This window comes from Poecilia formosa, unplaced genomic scaffold, assembly GCF_000485575.1.
Source record: "Poecilia formosa unplaced genomic scaffold, Poecilia_formosa-5.1.2 Scaffold114, whole genome shotgun sequence".
In the NCBI taxonomy this organism is placed as follows: Eukaryota; Metazoa; Chordata; class Actinopteri; order Cyprinodontiformes; family Poeciliidae; genus Poecilia; species Poecilia formosa.
This window is the reverse complement of record NW_006800053.1, coordinates 1,841,741-1,853,913: the sequence shown is the minus strand read 5'-3', so window position 1 is coordinate 1,853,913 and position 12,173 is coordinate 1,841,741. Positions and strand designations below refer to the sequence as shown.

The 12,173-nt window shown below is 40.3% G+C and overlaps 1 long non-coding RNA gene across 2 annotated transcripts in view; it reads left to right on the top strand.

Moving 5' to 3' along the window:
• Positions 1-3,458, top strand: part of LOC103143701 (uncharacterized) — a 4,202-nt gene extending 744 nt beyond the window's left edge. For both annotated transcript variants that reach the window (XR_001663098.1, XR_476824.2), the window contains exon 3: positions 3,272-3,458. This is a non-coding gene — a long non-coding RNA (uncharacterized LOC103143701). The remainder of the gene's footprint in view (positions 1-3,271) is intronic.
• Positions 3,459-12,173: the final 8,715 nt, after the last annotated feature.

The window sequence follows — 12,173 nt, the reverse complement described above, 5'->3', positions numbered from 1 at the left end:
CATTATGGAAAATAATGAACTTTATCACAATATTCTAATTTTATGACCAGCACCTGTATATATATATTTTATCTCAGCATGAGTGAGACACAAACTCAAACATTTAACATGTTTTCTAATGGATTAGCTTACTTTTCAGGTTGTTTGAGGGCCTCTACAATAACCTTTCTGTTGTATATTTCAAGTGTGCCTGGGTTTCAGTTTCAATAATCATGTTCACACCACACAGGCGTTACCATACCAGCATATATAAACAATATGTTAAATATTTCAATATCACTATATTTTGTGATACTCATTGCAAAAACAATAACTATAATAATTTGAATGTGATGTACGGCTATGACTGTATGTCAATGTTCAAACAGTAGAAGCGCCACAAACTCAGATACGACCCTACAAACCTTAAAAAAGGTGACTTCTGTCCAATTGTGCTACTGGACAGGGTGCAATAAATGCTTTTAATATTTTCTAACAAATAGTCTTGTGTAACCAAAAATGGAGAAATGATGTCACAAATAACAGTCCTAACTGTATTGTTGTTTTATGGGGTTTGTAACGATTGACGGTTAGAGTTTAACCGTAGATAAAACGTGATAACAAAAATTTCCAGTCACAATGATCGTCTCTATGTCTAAACGTGGAACATTTAAAAAAAATGTAACATTGTGCGTGTCCAAACTTGGAAATCATTAGTAGCCAATAGGATCCAAAACAAAACCAGAGCAAAAATGAAACAGAAAAAATAAAAACACCACAAAAAATAATACTGCACATAAAAGTAGAAATATGTATATTAAAAAACATGGGAGAACATGTTTCCAATGTAACCATCACATAAAACGAGGGTACAAGTGTTAGAGTGTCACAGTGCTTATAGTATCAAGTATTAAAAGTCAATTTCACTGGCAAAGAATTCGTACTTCTATGAGGTGTTGATCTGAAGACTTCAGTCTCATACAAAACGTCACAATTTTTGAGAAATAACATGGAGAAAGACTGTTTATGGCATTAAAAACCAGCATTCGGATATTAAACTGAATCCTAAATGAACTGGAAGCCTGTGGAGACATAAAAGCACCAGGATGATGCAGACGTGTCTGTCAAAACAACAGCTGCAGGATTTCCAACTAGCTGAAGGAAAGCAAAAGAGATTGTGGCACTGCCACAATTAGATCTTAAACTGATGTTACAGCGACTGATAAAACACTTTAGCCAGGAGACGAAGCTGGAATAAACTTAATCTGACAACAGAATCAATCTGTTTGTCAAAACTACAGCAGCTGTCATCACACTGGGCAGGCTGGAGATGGGAAAGGAGACACATTCAGTCCATAGCTTCTGATGCTAGTCGTCACACTCCCATTAGCTAATGTCCACTTCAACTCTAAATGGGAATATTGTTTTACAAAAATATGCTGCAGTAAAGAGGACCTAAAATTTTTAAAAGTTGTTTATTTTTCATAAAAATTGTTCAGTGTAGCATTTTTATGCACTTGGAGTGCTTTGATGAGGCCAGGCTTGTAAAGTAAATGCTTGTATTCCCAGAAGACATGGTGGTCGTAGCATCACACTTTGGGGATGGATCGGTCATGATGGGAGGTAGTTTCCTGGCCCACATGAAGAATGTGGGCCGGCTGGTAAAAGCAACAAGTTTATTTACAATATTTACAGAAATCTTTTACTGATGAGGTTCTGTTTAGTTTCCAGCGAGTGGATACCTGAACGTCCAAAGGAGGAGAAGTTATTTGGGGTTTGAGGTTGAACAGTGAAATAGAAACTGATCTCGACACAGGGAGACCACTAACTGTGGTTTGAGGCACTGTGACACAATTTGAGAAGTAGGTCAGGTTCTGATGTGGAGCCGGGGGAACGTGGATCGGGTTCCAGAGGTGGTTTGAGGTGAGATCAGGCCGGCTGGAGGGAAGTTCGTTTAGTTGAGAGGTTTGTGAAGACGGGTCTAGAGCCGGGAGCCGAAATGGGCTTGAGTCAAGGTACGTAAAGATGAAACTTTCATAAAAATTACAAGTAGTTCTCAACAAGAAACTCAAGAGGACAAGAGTCTACCAGTCGGTAATCATCCGGTAGACAGTGGAGGTCCACAGTTCAAAACTGTTCAGTTCAACAGGTGTAATCCTGGATGTAAACCTGTTGCAAAATTAGCCTCCTCGTGTCTTCAGCATAATACGACAAATGGCTGCACTATATATCACAAATATATAGTCATCGCAATATCAATGGGTGCAGAATTCATACTGTTTGGATGGCACTATCTGTTGGCTGATAGATTTCATTTGTTAATAATATGCATTTTTCCAGCTAATATAATATCTAGCCAGTTGGACAGTCTCACAGCACAACACAAATTACGTAGCCCAGAATGCTAAAGGCCACAGAGCAATGAAAATACTTATGACAAAGAGTAAAGAAAGAAACAGATATATATTTTGGGACTGACATTGTTTAATCCGCTTCAGTCAAACTCCAATTTGTCTAGAAAGTCCAGTTCGTTTGGGGAGGTGTGAACGCGTAATCAAACTCTGATGCGGACCATAAAGGTGAACTCTAGTCGGACTAAAATCTCAGTTTGGTTGAAATGAACTCTGGCACAGATTGAATGTGTATGTGAACACTAAGATCACCAGAGACCGCTCCAAAAGCAGGAATCAAAACATAGCACAGGGCATTCTGGGTAAATACAAGTAAAAATAAAAGGGCAAGTTTAGTTTTAGCTGAAGAAATGGCTTGTTCTCTTTAATAAGGACAAAAGTGAAATCTTCCAACCACTAAAGTCTGATGCTACTCCATTTTTATTTACATTTTGTGAAGAAGCCAAGAAGGAAGATGTTCTCATGTCTTCTTCTGAGGTTTTTGTGTCTTTCCCTTGAGTGGTCCTTGGTGCAGCGCCACCACAGGCGAGGAGGAGAACAAGTTTTTCAAATAGTTTGGACTGTTTGACCGTGCAGTGTGAAAGTGAACCACAACAGCTGAAGATGTAACAAATGTTGCAGCTTTGGTCCCTAATCAAAACCAGTCTACTATCAGCTGTGAAAACACCGTTGAACTCAGGCCGGCCATTCTTTAAATAAATGGAAGCTTCAGTCTGGACTTATATACACAGTCTTGCGTCTGACTTTGGCTTTGTGTCTAACAACGCTCCTTGGCCCCACCTTTATCCCCACAGAAGGGATTCCCTGGTCTGACTTCAGCGCAGCTATGACGTCTTGGTGTCTGGATCCTAAACATTTCCTCTGTTTTTATTTGGTTTCAGACAATGGAGGGACACCAGGAAGCGGAGCAGACACCCAGGATGAGACTCAACACAGACTAGAAACAAACGCTGACAGGCGAATGTGGAAAGCAAACATGATTATTCCCACACAGACTTTTTTTATGATAAAAATGACAGCAGCTGTTTTCCAGTATTCTGGCACTTAAATAAAACCAGTAAAAGAGAACTCCTGCTTGGGTTGATGATTTATATACAACAAAATTGAAACAGATCATGAGCTCTTCGGAGGCCGCCCTGGCTGTACTCCGGGGATGCTTTTTTTTTTTTTAACTTTTTGTTTTGTTTTGAGAAAAAGCCAAAAATGTTTGGACCATGTGGCAGATGAAGAGGCAAAGGCAAACACGCACTTCTGAGCCGGGCGGCTGCAGCTGTCTGACTGAGCCAAACCGCAGCTGAGGAGACCCACTCGAAGAAACGATCTGATGCAGTCTGGCAAGAAGGCGAGCTCATCGAGTTCAAAATGTGCCGGAGACTTTGTTGGTAGAGGAGGATTTTGAGCAGCGCCACTTCAAGACTCTAAAGAGAAAATGTCAGCAGTCCTAAATCTCCAGAGACACATAGATGCACCCGCAACCCCGCGTTTCTCTTACAGTAAATGTCTTCCTGCACTACAGGCGCTCTGTCTTTTAACATCAAGAACTCATTCTACTGTCATTGCCGTGGTTGTAAACTATCTGCTATAAACTAAAGAAGAGGCAAAATAGGGGGGCAGAACAATGCAAAAGTATCAAAAATGGAGTTGACCTCTGAGCCTCAAATCAATGAACCCTACTTTTGATTGACTAGAAGGCGTCCAGATTGCCCCAAAGTCAGGAACATGACTCAGAAGTCCTGCAGGCTGCTTCAGGTTCACCGAACCAATAGTAAGGGGCAGGAGCTGGTCAAGGAAATCTCAGAGGCCTTTTGGTGAAACATGCAAGTAGATGAGGCCCGTAAGGTTTTAACATCCCTCAGGTTTGGAGGCTGTGACATTCTGCATATCATTTTCAGTCAATGTTTAGCTATGAGTTTGAGGAGAAACCTCACTGCTTGCCTGACATGTTGCCTTGCTAGTAGCGCAGGTTTGATTGCCAGGATTCATCCGAGTTTCTGTTGAGACATCTGGCAAAGACCGGAGAGTTCAAACGTTTCAGCGAGATATGGCGAACAGAACAGGTTTGGAACTCTTTCACAGTCATTTTCCCTCCAACTATCTCCACGTGTGCCATCAGCTTCATCTCTTTTCATCCTCCTTTGCCTGTGGAGTAATTCTTACAGGCATCCAGTCACATTTACAGTGCCTCTGCCTTGGTACAGTTTTTGCTTTGTTACCACACTCAAATGTTCCAGATCTTAAAAGAACAAAGGGCCAGACGAAGATGGTTTTCAAATAATGACTTCAATTGTGAAGGAATAATAGCTGTCCATGCCCACACCTAGTCCTGTGTGAAAATATAATTGCTGTCCTTGTTGAATCTCAATTTTTGGCTCAATTACACGGTCCACACCCAGGCCTGATTACTTACCAAAACTGTAGAATTAAGAAACCACTTCAACAGAACCTCACAGTCCTGACTCCAGGCTCTTTAGAAAATCTTCCTTTTCGCTGAATGTTTTATCAATTAAACGATGTTCTACCATTAGAAAGAGCTCCTTAACCTCCTGCAGTGTTAGCGTGACTGCAGATGTTATGGCCAGACAGCTGACAAGTGGAGGGGTGTACCGTCAGACCGTCAGTTCCCGAAACCACACACACAAAAAACTCAGAAAAGCTCACACGGGAGCAGTGCAATCCCCTCCCCTTGGACCGCAAATGAAATAAAAAGTTTGTGGGGCCAAAAGAGCCCAACTCTTCAGACTAAGGGAGGGTTCCAAAGGTCAACTCAAAGCATGGTTGGTAAGTAATCATCATTGAACCTTAGCTACCTTTTTTTAGAAACCTTGTGTTCCAGTTACTATTTTTATGACAGATGTAGGTTTTATTTATTTCTACTGTATTTCTTATTTTTATTCTTGAAATAGTACTAATGTCATTTTCTAGCTTGTGCTTGTTTAATGGCGCAACAGATGGAAATTAACATTTGGCTAAATCCAGTCTTTTTACGAATGTACTGTTGTACATTCATTTATATGCACTGTCCTGTTCAAATAAAACCACTTAAATAGAATCGGACCAACAACGTGACAAAGGCTAAAATACCTCAAAATGGGGAAAAGTGACAGTCACTGTCATATATCAGACTGGAAAAGGTAATAAAGTCATTTCAAAGACTTTGTGACTCCAACAAACCACAGTGACAACCATTATCCACAATTGGAGGAAACGCGAAACAGCTGAAAACCTTCTCAGGAGGCTACAAAATAGCTCCAGGAGCACATGGGTGACTCAAAAAGGAGGCCGTAAAGGAAGCCGGAACAACTTCTGAAGCTCTGCCGGCCTCACTTGCCCTAGTTTAGATCGGTGTTCATGATCCAACAATTGGAAAGAGAGACTGGGCAAACATGGCATCGATGGGGAAGGTGGCAGGGCAAAACAACACTGATGACCCAAAAGAACACAAAGGCCTTCTGTCTACCAAAAACACAAAGACATGGTGAGACATGGTGGTAGTAGAGTGATGGCTTGGAGTACATGGTGGGCTATGATACAAATGCATTTCATATTATACAAAAAAAAATGAAAAAAAAAATGTGGAAAAATATTCATGTTTCTCCTTTTTACAATCATGCACTGCTATGCATCTATTTCACAAAATTCCCCAAAAAAACAACATTGAGGTTTGTGGTTGCAACAAGGCAACGCATCAGAGACATCAAACGGTAAGAACACATCAAGGCACTGTAAAGTCAGACTGAGGAAATGAACTCTCCTTTCTTCTACCTACTACTGTTAAACACAACTATGACGCTTGCGCTAAAGCCCCATGCAAACATTGGAGCGCTTCCAAAGATGATACATGTGCGACTTGGTATGTTCTGTTCACAGTCATTTTTTTTTTTTTAGGAAAGCTCCTCCAACAATGCTCCACATATTAACAGTGTCCTCTATGCTCAAACACCAAAAATAAATTGACGCAGAAGATGAACGAAGATAGCATTTCTTGGAAGGTGCTTACTCATTCTGCAGAGCAGCTACAAAACGAGAATTAATAACTGGAGTGGAAAAAAGTTGAGATATCATCTGAGTGCAGAGTTTTTACATGAAGAATCCCTCTCTGTCTGTTGGACGGGGTTTCTAAGTCCAGGTTTTCCCGAACATAAAATCTGTGCAGTCAGATGAAAGATTAGGAGCAGTTAAATCCCGGCATGTCGTCAAATGCTAAAAATGAACATCAAAAGCTGAAGTTTTGTCTCAACTCTACATTGTCTGACCGAATGGCAAACATTTGTAGCTAGATGTCAAATTATATACAGGTCCTCAAAAACCAGCTTTTATTTTGATATTCCACTTCCCCTTATCAGCAAGCTAATTTGCATATTAGATAACTATTTAGTTGCAAACTAAATGTTTAACTAGCAACTTAAATATTTAGTCGGCAAGCTAAATATTTAATTTGGAAATTAAATATCTAGTCTGAAACTAAGTATTTAGTTTGTAAAATAAATATTGAATTTAGAGCTTAATTAGTTTGTAAACTAAGTGTTTAGTTTTAAAGCCAATTATTTATTTCAGACTGACACTAAGTATTTAGTTTGCAGACGGAAAAGCTTCTTAACTGCATACTTAATTTCCAACTGAACATTTATAAACTAAATATTGAGCTTATAATCTAAATATTTAGTTTTCAAATATTTATGAATTAAATATTTAGTTATGAACTCTGACATTTATGAATGAATGATTAACATGGTGAAAATGACTGAAAAATAAACTTCTGCATTTCTTTCCTCTGATTGACTAAATAAACCAAAAGTATTGCTGTTCATTTTTTACTGTGCAACTTTATAAATGGCATCCCATATATTCCAAATGATATTGGAACAAGTCATTTGAAAAATGAATAAGTATTTATATTTCCAAACTTCCCTCTTTCCTTATTTTCAGTCTTTTGTCAACCTTAGGACTGCATTTTGGAGCATTGTAACACTAAAATTAGGAGTGGGGGGTGTTATGAACGTAGAATGTCATGGATATATTACAGTATTATTGTGATAGCAATAAAAATTGTGAAGAAAAAAAAAACAATTTATTGCTTCTTTTTTAGGTATTGTATAGCTATGACTGCATGGCACAGCATTCATGGTGCCACAAACACAAATACTGTTCCTGGAAAAACATTCCTATTAACAAACAGGTCTCTTCAGGACTCCACTTACTGAAAGAAATGTGAATAAAAAGCTAAACTTCACACAGTATTTGCATTTAATCATATTTTTAAATTTACTGATACTTTTTGACGTTCTTGTGAAACAGTGGACAAAATTGTAAAAATAACATTTCCAATAATACTGTAAGTTTCTTTTAAAAAAAAAATTGATATCAATTAAAATTTATCGAGACGATAAATCAAAATTCTTATCACGATAAGGTTTTTCACGATAAATGATAAACGATACGTTAAATACCCACTGCTAACTGAAATATGCTTTGATCCAAACAGTCATGAGGTTTCAAGTCTTTTGACCGGCTTCCTTGACTCTTAATTTAAAGCGTCCCCACAGCATGATGGGGCCACCACCATGAAAGAGAAGGGAGCGTTTAGTTAATGGGTGATAAGAGCACTTTTCCAGGACACCATTACGTCTTTTTAATGCGCTTAAAACTAGCTCCGCTAGTGAGACGCTAAAATGCAGATTAACTGCGGCATTGTGGGCTTGACAGGGCGGAAAGGAGGAAAACATCAACATACCATCATGTGCTGTTGACGAGGGAGATGATGGTGATGATTTCACGATGATGTATCGTCTATTAATAGACCTTGCAACGAAGTGACCACAGTCACAAAGGAGAACAGCAACGCCACGGATGAGAGGTCCCATTATGTCCAAACCAAGGAGTCAGCCGCTTTGTCAGGAGGGCACATCGCAAACATACCGCATCTGATCGAGTCTCTCCTGCGCACCCAACAGCTCCGGCTGTGCTAACTCCCCCAACCCCCACCCCGACCCGGTTCTGCTGAGTGGGCGGAAGATGGAGTTGTGAAGGTCAGGGGGAAAGACTCCGAGGCTTCAGGCTTTGACCTCTGGTTCGCCACACACACACACACACACACACACACCAGGCGTGCAAGTGCGCACTCCCTACAGTTTCCAAGCTGCTCTGAGTCACAGATGGAGCCGTCGCAGGAAGCAGAAAAGGGCAGTTAGTTGTGGAAAGGCAGACGACAAGTAGGCCGTGAGCCCCCTGATCTGGCAAAAAGAGAGCCGTGCAGAGGTGGAGAGGAACAATGAGATGCTTCAGAGGAGGAGAGGAGAACTTGAGCCTCACAGCAGCTCACTGTAAAATCCTCGTGGTAAAAACAGAGGATCCAGCAGAGGAAATACAGGGGATTCCAACCAGAAGACTGCCATTCTGTAGGTCTATTTTTAGAGTTATAAAAATAATAACCATATATCAGCTGTACAGTTCTTTATTTTTTTTCACACACTTCTAATAAATGTCACCTGCTGTAATACTGGAGTCCCTCCAGCAGGGCCGGCACAAAGCTTTTTGGGGCCCTGAGCAGATTTTCATACCAACAGGTCAACATCAGATGCTTCATCACTACTAGGCTGCTCTAAACAACCAACTACAAAAAAACAACAACAAAACTGCAAAAATAATAGTTTGGATCTACAATCATCTATGGATGAAAATTTGATCCTACAATACATTTTTAATCCATTTGTTTTCTGATAAAATAAAAAAAAGACAATACATTTATTTAGAAATGTTACTTTTAAAAAAATCAATTATTGTGGCCCTCTGAGTGCTTTCAATTTATAATTTTGGCCTTCGTGGTAAAAAGGTGTGGATTTAGAGGTATTGTTGTAGAAGAGATGAATGCATATTTGCACTTCATTTGTCAATCTTCTTGTTTTTAAAAGTATTTGAAAACCAGGTGTGTATATCATTTTTCTCCACTTCACAGTTATGCAAGTGATTCCCCTAAAATCTTGATAAAACACGCAAATATCTAAAGTAAGATGTAAGAAGGTTCAGGGACGGTAAATGTATAAAACACATGTAGGAGAAAGTAGATAGCATTTTCCACAGTTGTTTATCTTTCTTATCTTCTCCCTTCATGCAGATGTTCAATCTGTGGTTAAAAAAAAATCCATGAATATACTCCACCCTCGGTTACATATGCGCTTGTTCACACACACACACACGCACACACACACACACACACACACACACACACACATACACACACTCACACATGGACGTTTCCTAATCTTACGGTAAACAGCTTCCTTCCACCCTGAGGCTTTGCCTTTCACAATCTCACCCAGGAAACCAAAACAGGTACCACTCAGGTTTTGGCACCGATCCATCTGATCCTGACTGTTAAAACTCGTTTTGCCAAGCAGCTCCTTCCCTCCTGAAACCCTCGAAAGACTACCCAAAAAAAAAACACATTTAAAAGGCAGGACTATGTCCTACAGCAGGTTTTATACCTCCTGTAAAAAAAAAAAAAAAAAAAAAAAAGGCAGAAGTCAGACAAAGGAATTTCTGAACTGGAGAGGAGAGAACAACTAAATCTAAACAGACTAAACAGAGACATGACTAACCAAGATGTGACTAAGGCGGCGGACAGTTCTAAATGATTTTTTTATGCGCATAGTATAACTTGATAAGTGATGTGCTGAACTCGTACATCATAAATCTACTCCATTGTATCAATCATTTTAGAAAAGGCTGATTAATAGAGATAATTCCAGGGGGAAAACACAATACCGCATATTAATCAAGCTGCCTTCTCTTCCCTATCTTTGTTTTTCACTAGCATTGGGCCGGGGTGGGCACGGTGCCACCTCACGAGTGTTCCCGTAAACACTCCCCCAGCCGGGACCGTGAGCTGTTGTTCAGAGCCAAAATGTCACTGGGACTGTGGCGAACCTCCAACCGCAGCTCAGAGCAAACCCCCGGACCGGAGCCACGCCGCGCCGCGCAGAGCAGAGCATCAGAGCCAGGGCAGCTGCACACAGAATGGAGTTTTTATAGGGGAGGCGGCAAAGAGGAGGCTCAACGCTGCCAGGAACTGTTGTTTTTCTCTGTTTATCTGCACTCCCATGGATACTGACAAAAAAAAAAAAAAAAAAAAGCATGGAATCATAATAGTCCGTCTGAGTGGCGGAGAATTCCCTGAGATAACGGAGTAAGGAGATGCGGGATCTTGGAAATGTCCAGCAGGAGACTGACTTAAAGTTCTGTTTTTGTTTCATCTGACCAGAGCATCACCTTCCACACATCTCCTTTAAAAATACTGAAACCTCCCCACATCATGATTTAGCCACCTCCGTGTTTCACCATGGCAACAGTGATATGCAGTCTTACTTTTCTGCCACAAAATTACATTTTCATTATGTGCAATATAATATATTTTGGTTTCCGATACCTAGTAAAGACAGGGCCAATATCACAGATACTGATACCAATACTTGTGCTCAAGTTCAATAAATCATCAAACCTCTGACCTCTAGGTTTTTATGTGGGTCTTCCCTTTGAATCATTTTGTTGAAACTTAGCACAGAATTTGGACAAAGTTTATAGGTATGCACAAAATATTGTATTGTATTATATTAAAACAAAATCTTTGTTTGATTTAGTAAAATTTCAAAATGGAATCGGAGTCTAAAGTATCAAACTTACCACAACAGTTTCTTTCCGATACTGATTACCAACTTGGTATTGATAATTTGGAACAGTCTTCCCACCTCTAATGTTGATTTCTTTGAGACCAGATGACCTTATTTTAGTTACATACATCTCGGTGTCTCAGTCTGGATACGGGACTTTTTAAGACTTTCCTTTAATAATGACTTCCTTATTGCCACACTCCCATAAAGCCCAGATTTATGAGGCACACGAATAATACTTGACCTCTGAGCACATACCTCCACCTGAGTAGTGGATTTCTGCAGCTCCTCCATAGTTACCAGGGTCCTCTTGGCGTTGAACAGTGCTCCACGGGACGTTCAATGCTAACCCCTAACCTAGCCGCACTTTAACCCTCCAGTCAACTTTCTCCCTGACTCGTCTTCTGTGTCCATTAGTCTTCATGACGCTGTTTGCTATGTAAAGTTCTCTCAGTTTGACTTAGAAAGAAATTGATCTTGCTGGATTTTATGTTGGGTTATCAGAATAAAAGGAGGCTAAATGCAAATGCTCAACACAGATTTTCTGATTGTAATTCGCAAAAACTTCCCAATCACACGCGGCTTGGTGTCAGTCAGCCTCGTGGACTCGGCCTGTCCTGTCATATGGGATACTGCGGCGGAGGCACTTGATCGTGCTTGCGTGGGCGTTGGAAAAAGTACAAACAAAAGACAAAGGTGCCCTTCTTAAAAGAAGAAGAAAATGAAAAAAACCCAGACAGGTGCACAAGAGAGGAATCGTGTTTCCTTTCCCTGCACTCCTACGAGCTCTCAACCTTTATTGCCACAGAACAGCAGGTCTTTGTTGTGAGACCGGCGTTAAGGATCAAAGGGGGGAAATTAGATGAGCACGAATCTTGGGTTTTTAGGTAACTGATGGTGTTTGGCTCGAGTCAGATGAAATTTCCTGTCTTTCCCGTGCCCTCATCAAAGTGGCATACCAAGTGGGCGGCGTGCCCAAAGTCAGCAGTACCTCCCAAACCTGTCAGGAGGTGTCTTGTAACAGATCACAGATACTCTGTTGGCTCTAACGCCTCTAGTAGAACTTCAGGATCTGTTTCATTCAAGTTTAAAATATATACACATATATACATATACACAC